The sequence below is a fragment of the Eupeodes corollae genome, chromosome 1, assembly GCF_945859685.1.
Source record: "Eupeodes corollae chromosome 1, idEupCoro1.1, whole genome shotgun sequence".
NCBI lineage: Eukaryota > Metazoa > Arthropoda > Insecta > Diptera > Syrphidae > Eupeodes > Eupeodes corollae.
The window spans coordinates 124,824,665-124,835,113 of record NC_079147.1 but is presented as its reverse complement, the minus strand read 5'-3'; the positions used below and the strand labels follow the sequence as shown (position 1 = coordinate 124,835,113).

At 34.5% G+C, this 10,449-nt stretch overlaps 1 protein-coding gene across 1 annotated transcript in view; it reads right to left on the bottom strand.

Annotated features, from left to right (window-relative positions):
• Positions 1–10,449, bottom strand: part of LOC129944095 (endoplasmic reticulum aminopeptidase 2) — a 209,959-nt gene that overhangs the window by 101,448 nt on the left and 98,062 nt on the right. The window lies entirely within an intron of this gene.

Here is a 10,449-nt window from a genome sequence, read left to right as displayed (position 1 = left end):
TTCCTTCTCTTTATCCAAGACAAAACTCACCACTCAAAAAACAATACAAATTACCACGTAATAACAATCCCAGATAACGACAAACCAAAACCATCATCATCATCATCAACATCAACAAAAAACTACCGCTATGGAAGAAGAGAATGAGAGCGTTGACTGTTTCTCTTCATCTGCACTTAATAGTTAACATCTTAAACATCTAATAAATTAATAAGGAAATTAGGTGGGGCAAAAGTCCATAAAGAAACAGGGCCTAGTGACTTACAACTCTTAACCATTCCTGTGTGCGAGAAATGTTGTCACAGAATTACTCTTGGAGAATTTGTCAATTCCTCGCAGGAGGCAGTACTCGTGAAAAAAGTTAGGTGATGTAGGCAGGGATTGAACCCAAGACGCCTTGCATGGCAGTCCAACGCACAAACCATCACTTAACCATCTAAACCTTGCAAATAATCAAAATCTCACTCAAACTCAAATAGAATTACTTAAAAAATATAACCACTCAATCGAAACACACTCTTAAAATAATATAATAAGCAATTATAATGGCTTCGTTGGAAATGGATATTTCCATCCTCCATGAATATATCAACAACAAATATGCACTCCAACTATTAATTAGCAAAAATATCCCCGAAATAGTAGCACTACAAGAAACTCATCTATTTACCAAAAACTTTGTGCTTTTATTTTAACAAACCATATCAATACTCTTAGTCTGTATAGGTATTCTTGTGAAAATTAACATTCCCGTGATTTTCCTACACGACATCCACCTCAAACAATAACAATTCAAGCAAAAAAACCACTACTTATTACAAACATTTATAGAGAACATGATGTCTCTGTAACCCCAGAAATTATCAATGGTATATCCCTTATAAACGATAGCCATCACATAATACTGGGTGATATTAATGCTTCAAACATTCTTTGGGGCTCTAATGCGACAAATGCTCTAGAATCTGATTTCGAAGAATTTGCAAATGATCGTAATTTAACAATCCTTAATGATGGAACACCCACACTCTTCAACACTAAAAACACTTTCACAGCTGTTGATGTAGAGTCTGCTTCTGAAGACATTGCCTCTCTTTTCCGATGGGATTAAGTCGACTCAAGTAATGATCATTTACCCATTAAAATACGTACTCCATGAACAAACTAAGCAAACAAATTTTCTTAGGTTCAAAGAAGAGTTAACCACCTGGGATTTATTTAAATCAACGTCTCTTGATCTTTCTTTAACAACTCCAGTCTCAACTAACATCAACCAGGAAGCCCCAAAAATAAAAAAAATCATCAGAGCGACTGCAACAAAATCAATTCCAACTACGTAGGTACAAGATTTCAATAAAAAATCCAGGATATTTTACACGTGAACAATCTAGGCTACGACATGAAAAAAAAACAAAGCATGGCTAAAACTTCGTAGAAATCCCATTACAGAATTTTTTTTTTTTTTTTTAACAGTTTTATTATTAATTTACTCAGTAAGATACAATATCTTATAAGCTAGAGTAACTATCAGTATCGCAATACTATAATATAAAAATATGTATGCTATAGTGACATATTACTTACAGTAAGCTAATCTGTTAGATTATATAAGCATTTGAGCAAGTATATTTCAATTATAAAGTTATTAAAAAAATAAATTTTTAAAATATTTAATAATTTACAAATAGCAGAAAAAAATGAATTTACAAAAAATCATCACCTTCATCATCATCATCATCATCATCATTAATGTGTCTCAAAGTATTTCTTTAGATCTCTTCCAAACTGTGTTCTACAGCTTATCATTCTAATAGAACGAGGTAGAGAATTCCATAGTCGAATTGCATGCACATAAAACTGACGTTCCGATACTAAATACGAGTAGCGAACTGGAATGAGATCACACGATCTACTCGATTGTGGAAATTTAATTTTACTATATAAATATTCCGGTTGACGGGATTGCATTAGATTGTGAAGAAGGGTTAATGTGCGATATCTAAATAAGTTGTCCAACGATTTACCATACATCGATTTTGAAAAATGTGATATGTTTTCATATCTTCGTATACCATATACATAGCGAGTTATGCTGTTGAAAGCAACATTTAGCCTTCGTTTGTGCTCATAGTCACAATTGCTAAAAACCTCGCTGCAGTAGAGCATAATAGGGATGATCAAAGCTTTAGCTAAAATCAAACGAGTTTTTAAGGGCGTGATATGATAAGTAGCCCACAACAAACGAAGACTACCATAGACCTTACCTAACGCAAGTTTTATATGACTGTTCCAGGTTAAGTTTGTATTGAAAGTAAGACCAAGGATTTTTGCAGAAGCAACAAAATCGATCACAGAATTGTTAAGATATATTTCGGGGAAATATGAGGTATCTATATTAGTTCTTGAAATCACTAAGCACTTTGATTTCTTAGGATTTAAACATAGATTGTTATTACGAGCCCAATTTACAATTTTATTCAGATCTTCATTAATTTCATGTGCACCATTCTCAACCATTCCTAATGGAAAACTGTGGTACAGTTGAACATCATCTGCATACATGTGTGTGGATGAGCTAAGCGACAAAGAAGAAAGATCAATTATATACATTGTAAATAGCAAAGGGCCCAAAATTGAACCTTGAGGAACACCACAATGCAAAGGAAGAAAGGAAGACATTGCATCATTAGCTTGAACTGCCTGAAATCCCATAGACAGATAAGACCGAATTAATTTTGTTGATGGCGCAGAAAAATTAAAGAGATGTTCAATCTTTTCGCAAAGTTTCTCGATATTGACTGTATCGAAAGCCTTCGAAAAGTCTAAGAGAGTGAGAATGGTCACTTTACCATCGTCTACAGCTTGCCTTATGTTTTCCACCACTTCAATTAAAGCCGTGGTACAGCTGTGCCTCGGTCTGAAACCAGACTGATTGGATGATATCATTTTGTTATTGTTCAGAAAAGAGCGCATTTGGTTATTAATTAATTTTTCTACGACTTTTGAAAGAAAAGGCAAAATGGCGATGAGTCGAAAATCATCACAATCAAGATTCTTAGGAATAGGTATCACCTTAGCTTGTTTCCAAACAGAGGGAAAGGTACTGGTCATAAAGATTGTGTTAATTGTGTGCGTTATGTATTTCAGAACGTAAGGTAATATGGCTTTTAAGAAAACTGGATGTATACCGTCAATACCCACGGAGTTAGATTTGATGGCTAATATGCTTTCCAAGATATCTGCCTCATCAACCGCAGAGAAATAAAAACGTGAAGGCAGTTCATTCAAAGGATAATCAGTTAAATGCGACACATTAGTACTATTTTCAAGGCCTTCTATAGTTACTGAAGTGAATTTTTTATTAAGTTCGTCACAGTTAACAGATACACATTTCTCGTTGACTTGCTTGCCCACACCAATGTCCCTAAGATTCTTCCATAGCTCATTTTTGGCAAGTGACGGATCTAATTTTGGTGCGTAAAATCGTTTTTTTTGCCTCACGAATATCACTAATCACTCTATTTCTTAAAACTTTATATGCATGGTATAATTCATCGAGCCTAAATAATTTCCAACGTTTGTATGCTAGATTACGTTCCCTTATTAAAGCCTTAATATTATTGTTAAACCAAGATTGATTTTTCCTTCGAAACTGCTTTATAGTCAGGGGAACATGTAAGTCATAGAGATAGTTTATAATCGTTTGAAGAAAAGATATTTGGTCATCCACAGAAAGGATACCGTATATTCGAAACCACTCAATATTATTCAGATCTATTTCTAACTGCCGTCTATCGACATTTTTAAAATCTCTAAAGCTGTAATTAGAAGGTTGATAAATTGGTCTACATTCAAAGGTTAAATAAATTAAATCATGATAAGAGAAACCAGAAGCAGGTAGTTGATCATAAAGAAGAACTTTACTAAGATGACTAACAAAAAACAAGTCAAGTAGAGTGCTATTGTCCTTGGTAAAATGAGTAGGTGTTAAAGTATTTACTGGAAATAGGCCAAGAGGTGCCATTCTATCCGTAAGCTCAGAGCTCTTGAGGACATTGTTATTAAAATCTCCAGCAACGATAACAGACGGTGACACATATAATAGTTCATCCAATACTGAGAAGAGAGGTGATATGTCTATATTGCGATGAGGACGATACACTGACCCTAACATTATTTTATTGTTATTACACCTTATTTCAACAAATACGTATTCTATATCACTACCTGCTTGAGATTTACGTATTAATTTGCAATGTAATTCATTTCGTGTGAAAATAGCAACACCCCCACCAACCCGACCAGTTCTGTCGCAACGAAAAACATTATATCCTTCCACACAACACACAGAATCCACAGAGAACCATGTTTCACTAACGCAAACCACGTCAATCTTGGAATTTATAAATAAATACCGAAATTCATCTAATTTTGGACCCAAACTTTGCGCATTGATATGGCAGACTTTCAATCCAGTATGCTGCCCACTTAGGACTTGTATCATTGAACGCAGGGATTGATTCGAAAACTCAGCTATAGATTCTCTATTACGAACATTAAGATCAATCATTGAGTGAATTTATATAAAAATCGACAAGGACCCAAATCAGTCCAGTCAAATATAATAAGCTGTAAGCCCAGTTTAAAAAAGAAACACAGAAACAACCAAAAGACAAGAATGATGATGACGAATATGTATAATTATAGATGCATGAGAAAGTAATACATTTTGAAATCATTATAAGAAATAGAGAACGATAATATTTGAATTATTAAAAAAGAAAAAAAAAATATAATAATAGTGAAAAATAATAAAAAAACTAATAAAGTACTGAAAAAGTAGGAAAATAATAAATTAAATAATTATTAAAATAATATAGAAGAGAGAGAAAAGAAATCAATTATTCTGCAGAAGGCTTTTATCAAAATAAGTAAATAGACAAGTAAAATAATAATAATAATGTATTTATGCTGTTTACTTTGTTGCTTATTAGGGTAGGGTTGATAGATCAGCTGTTTCGGATGTCATCAAAGAGTTCGTGGCAATTAAATTCAGATAATCGGTGTTCTCTACTAAGAGTGCTTTCTCATTTCGGCTCTTCTTTACATAAACCAATCCTCTTATCGTAAAAGCGGAAAACAATTTACCATCCTTCTTTAGTTTTAAAGCATTATTCAATAGCGATCGGTTTTTAGTAGTGAGACATTCATGAATGAATACGGGCTTATCAGATGACAGGCCAAGGTCGCGGACGCATAATGGTTTTTTTGTTTTTGTGCGGTGGTTGGCAACCGAGCGAAGAACAGTGCTTTTATCCCGCGGTGACAAAAATTTTACCATCACAGGTGGATTTGTGGAAGATTTAGTTCTAAGCCGAAAAATATCGCGAATAGAAATAGTATTTATTCCAATAGTGCGGCATAAATTATTGAACATTTGTTTTAAATCTTCCTCAGGCAGCAAGGGAAAGCCATGAATCAGAGCATCACTCTCTGTTTCCTTATGCTGACAACGTTCTTCCGTTAGTTCTAAGCGTTTGGTAATCTGTTTAAGTTCATTATCTTGTGTTTTTAAAAGCTCCTTCAGCAAAATGTTCTCCTGTTTTATGACGTCGATCTCGCAAAGCTTTTGTTCAATTGTTTTTATTCTTTGATTGACATCATCAACGGTTCTCTTTAGCTGTGAAACGTCCGCGTTTATTTTCTCCGTGATCCTATCTTCGAATTCGTTCAATTTCGCCGAAAGGAGAGTAATCATGTAATCACTCTGTTTTTTAAGAGCTTCTTCAGACATTTCGGTTGTGTTGTTTTCAAGAGAAAAAATAAATGACGAGTGTGGTTTTGCCAATGTTTGGTCTGCCGTAAATGACTTTTTAGGCTGTTTGGAATCCGGAGACTGGTTATGTTGAACTGGAGATGTTGTTAATTCCCTTCTATTACGTTTTGGAGGCATCAAAAGGTAGGAAATAAATGTAATACGAGCGAGAGCTAGATTCGGTGACTGTTGGCTACGGTAAAATTGCTGCGGTAAAGTACTTGGCAGGAGTGAGTTGTGGGTGACGACGACGGCGGCGGTGAAACGGTGAGAAAGACTTTTGGTGTTTAAGAGAAAGTTTTTCTGTTCTGATTCCAACAATGTACAATGTATATAAAAGAGCGAGTGAAATGGTATATGTTCGGTAGATATTAACAATTTAATAATTAAATTCGAAAAGTCAAAATTCGGAAAAATAAGTTTAAGGTAATGAAAGCAAGGAATGATTTAATTTTTCACTGTTAAAAATTGTCTGTTTCTTGTTAGTAAAGAAAATAATCTTGGTACGTTTAAAATAACGCTTGAAAACTCGATTTAATATGACCACTTTTTTAACACGTCCACTCAGCAACACATTATATCAAATGAAAAATGAAAAATTGCATCACATATAGAAAATGCTTTGCTATAATTCGAAGAGAATATTACTATAGACCCATCTCTGGATCTTAGAAAATTGTAGAGTAGAATAAAAGCCATTTGATCTTCAAAACTATCAAAAAAATTTCCTCACATGTTATCTGACCAAGAACTCATCAACGACCCAGAAATTATAGCGAATATATTCGCACAAATATGGAAATCCATCAGCTCTGACAGCAACTACTCCGAAACCCTTGTCTTGACCAAACGAAACTTTTCGATTGATGATCTTCCAACCTCAACATTACAATCAGAATTCCAAGCTGATAAAATATCTCTTGTTAAATTTGAGATGCCCATCCATGATGCAAAGGGTAGCTCCCTGGAAATGATAATATTACATACAAACTGGTGAAACACTGTGATAAAAAACTGAAAACCAGAATATGTAAAATTTATAACAATATTATACATACAGGTAACATTCCACATGATTGGAAACCAACTTAAACCCTTTCCCAAAAAACCAAGTATATGTCACTCCTTCGATAAATATTGTCCGATATCACTTCTCCCCGTCCTCTCCAAAGTTTTAAAAAAATCATTGCGAGAAGAGTCAGTTGGGTAATTGGAAAAAAGTTACACCCCGCACAACATGCCTTCAGGCAAACAGAGATGTAGAAAGCCTATTACCTTTATTAGAGGATAAGATAGCTGATAACTTATCTATGCGAAAACATAGTGTTGTTTTGTTAGCTGATCTTGCGAAGGCTTTTGATAGAGTGACATTCATACATTAGGCAATTTCATTTATGGGGTGTCAAAAAAGATATCCTGAAAACTATAATTTTCTTTATGACAGATAGAACTTTCCAAGTAAATGTCGATGGTTACATGTCTTCTATCAATCAACTCAGAAATGGTGTTGTACAGGGTTCACCACTTTCTGTAATTATATACAACGCCAATAGACTCATTGATATGTAAACTTGATAACCCAATATACAGATTTGATTTTATCGGTGACTATGCAGATAGCATTTATGCTTCAGCATCTGGAGACCCAAACAATGTCAAACTACTTTTGGAAGCAACCGACTCAGCAACCCACCAATGGGCACAAGAAAGAGGATTTTCAGTTCCACCAAATAAGATCGAAGCAATTTACATTTGCAGAAAAAGAAAGTGTTCCCTCTTTTACTGCGAAATACTTTAATTCCACTTAAAAGAGAACTCAGGATACTCGACACACTTTTTTCTCGAAATTTAAAATGGAATTCTCAAATAAAAAAAGCAACGAATCAACCGAAACTACGCAACAATGCCCTCAAAATGATCTGCTTCAAACGAAAAGGCCCCATAAAGAAACCGACATTTGACTAGCTAAAACCTTAGTAGATGATTCTCTTCAACATGTATTGACCACAAGTGCGCTAAAAACAACACCTATATTAGTACTTCGAAGTAAAGCTGGTTATCTATCATTTGAAATCATCGCTAAGAAAAGATGATTTTCATTTGAAGGCAATGCTCTTGGAAATTCCTTGCACCCTTTACACAAGGTTATAAAGAAATCGCTTAGCATAGGAAAGCCTCGCAAGGGTACCATCTCTGCAATAAATAAGAGAACGTCTTTTTTATCACAACCAGGGGTTCCTCTTCTTTTATCCCTCACAACAGGATATGAGATAGATCAGATTCCTCCTATACATTGGAAACAAAATTTGCTCTTAATCACTTCCTTAACAATTCATAAAAAAAAACCAATACGCCGCATCAATAATTTAAACGACTTCATAGTCAGATGATCGCTGATAAAAAACCAGATCGTATTTTCTATACAGATGGTTCGTTTATGCAGTAGTGGAATTAGAATCCAATGAAAATTCAAAAATAATCTGCCAAGAAATTCTTCCCGATTCATCTGGAAGTTATATTTCAGAACTAACTACAATATTGAAACGCTTGTCTTTTACCAAGGATCCACGTGGAAAAAAAAATGTTCACTGACAACCTCAGCATATTAAACAGCTTTGAAAGTAGTTTCAATAAATGGCAGTAATTAGATAACGTTAGAAGTTTCTTATAATCTTACAAAAACATTTGCTTTGCTTGGGTACCTGGACATTGAGGCATCAAGGGCAACCAAGATGTTGACAACCCAGCTAAGGAAACTTTCAACTTACCATTAACAATTGAAGTACTAGAATCATCGCTTATCCGAATTAAACTGTTCCCATCATAGTTATATTTCATGGAGAGAAAACTCCGAAAATAGTATGTGCTTATACACAAAAGGCAGTAGAAGATACGCTGCACTAACTATACTCAGAAACAAAATTATAGGCGAAGCCAATAATGTTTTAACGAAATATGGTACGGTTCTCAATTACGACGCTATCATAGCACGACTCGATTTCGCTTACGCTGACAAGCGACCCGCACACATCATCGAACAAGAGATGAGTGTACTTAAACAAAACAATATTAGTTTAATCGACTACTATAATAACGTTAATGAAAAATTAACTACATTAATTAACAAAACGAAGATGACACACGGCAACACAGCCCTGACTAACGAACTAAATGATTTGAATAAGCAAAAAGCTCTTAGAATATTCATATCAGGCATGAACGGCAGTTTATCAAATATACTATTCTCTATAAATCCTCCAGACTTACCTTCCGCTTTAGCCAAAGCACAAGAACTACAATCTAAAGCCTAGTACATACTTGTGAACCATCTCGTGAACGCATACAAATTTCAGTTTTTGGTTCACCCGTGAACTTGCTTGTGAAGCTGAGTGGAGAACAAAGTGGAGAGTTTTCGTTCACCGGCAATTCACGTGCAAAATGTACGGGAACTGTTGGTGAACCTTTGACATTTGGTTTCCAATGCTCACAACGTGTACTCACAAGTGTGTACCAGTGAGCAATGTCAAAAGTTCACTTTCTCCACTGGCGAACGTTCACTTCACGAGGAAGTATGTACTAGGCTTAACAATGAAAGATCGTCTTTCGCAAGCCAATTTTACTCATTTACTCAAAAGAGCACACAAAATTTAAGATTTCCCAAACAAGAAATGACTCATAATCAACATATGAATAATACAAAAGTACAGTCACAACAAAAGCCAGAAAAAATAGATACCGACTCAACTCTCAATAGGTATCGTGAACAAACAAATTTTAAACCACCATAAAGAGACATGACTCGACCAACACATAAACCTTTTACCCCATTTGTTCCCACTAGAGAACCATTCAAGAGACCGAGAGGAGACTCTCAACAATTATATAAACCTGCTATAAGGACAGAAAGAATAAACAACATTAATGAAAACGAAAATACTTTTTTAGGCGAAGCATCGGATTACCGTACATTCACAGAACAATACGAAATAACCGAATTAAACTTCTTTTAGATACAGGCGCCAATAGTAACTATTGCCGACCGAACGTCTTTTCAGACCCAATACGTTTAAACATATTAAAAAAGGCAAAAACTCCAAATGGAGAAATAATTATTAAAACATACCATGAAGTTTTACTGTTTGATCATAAAACAAGGTTTTATGTTATAGATACATTAGATTTAGACGCCCTAATAGGCACAAATTTGCTGAAATTAGCAAAGGCAACAATCAAATTTAGGGACACAAACCCTGAAATATAATAATAAAATTGAAAAACTCTCGTTCAACGAAGATCAAGAAATCATTAATAATGTAACAGAGACAAAAGAAATGGATGATTTAAGGCAAACAACTTTGGAGAAAATACAAAGAATAAATACACAGGTTGATATATCTTTACCTTCCAGAACAAATATAAAAGCTGAAATTAGAACCACTAATGAAAGCCCTATCTGGACAAAACAATATCCTTACCCTTTTTCTGTAAATGACTTCGTGAATAAAGAAATTCAAGACATGCTACAAAAAGGCATAATACGACCTTCCAAAAGCCCATATAATTCTCCTATATGGATAGTCCCAAAAAAAGGACTGAATACGGACGGTATCCAGAAAAATCGTTTAGTAATTGAC